Genomic DNA, 672 nt, shown 5'->3' with positions numbered 1-672 from the left:
GTGACGGAAGTGTGCACTTATTTCAGGAAAGCCCTGATATGTACCTTTCTGAATTCTGCCCTGAGTCATTACCAAAGGTAGCCAAGCATAGGACACATAACGCATCTCTGCCACAAAACACGGCACTCTTTCCCTAACCTTGCTGGTCCCTCCGTATTCTCATCGGGAACAAACTGTAGGGTTTCGCTCTCCATTTTTTGACTTGCAAAAAAAATAACACCTCATTATTATTATTATGATCTTTGGTATTATGGAATAAATCCAGTTTGTAATAAGCTGTACTAAACATTTTACTCACAAGCTATATTACTCACAAGCTATATTAGAAGCTTTGCTGCTACAAATAATATATGAGTATATCTGCAGTAATGCAGGATTGTGAAAGACAAACCTGCACTGCTCACACACATACAATCATACAATCTCAAACACAAACAATCACATACACACAATCACATACACACAAACAATCTCAAACACAAACAATCACATACACACATACAATCTCAAACACAAACAATCACATACACACAAACAATCACATACACACAAACAATCACATACACACAATCTCATATGCACACACAATCACATACACACATACAATCTCAAACACAAACAATCACATACACACATACAATCTCAAACACAAACAATCACATACACACAAAC

Source organism: Conger conger, chromosome 4, assembly GCF_963514075.1.
Source record: "Conger conger chromosome 4, fConCon1.1, whole genome shotgun sequence".
NCBI classification, from domain to species: Eukaryota; Metazoa; Chordata; class Actinopteri; order Anguilliformes; family Congridae; genus Conger; species Conger conger.
The sequence above is the reverse complement of the archived record's forward strand: the minus strand, read 5'-3'. Positions refer to the sequence as shown.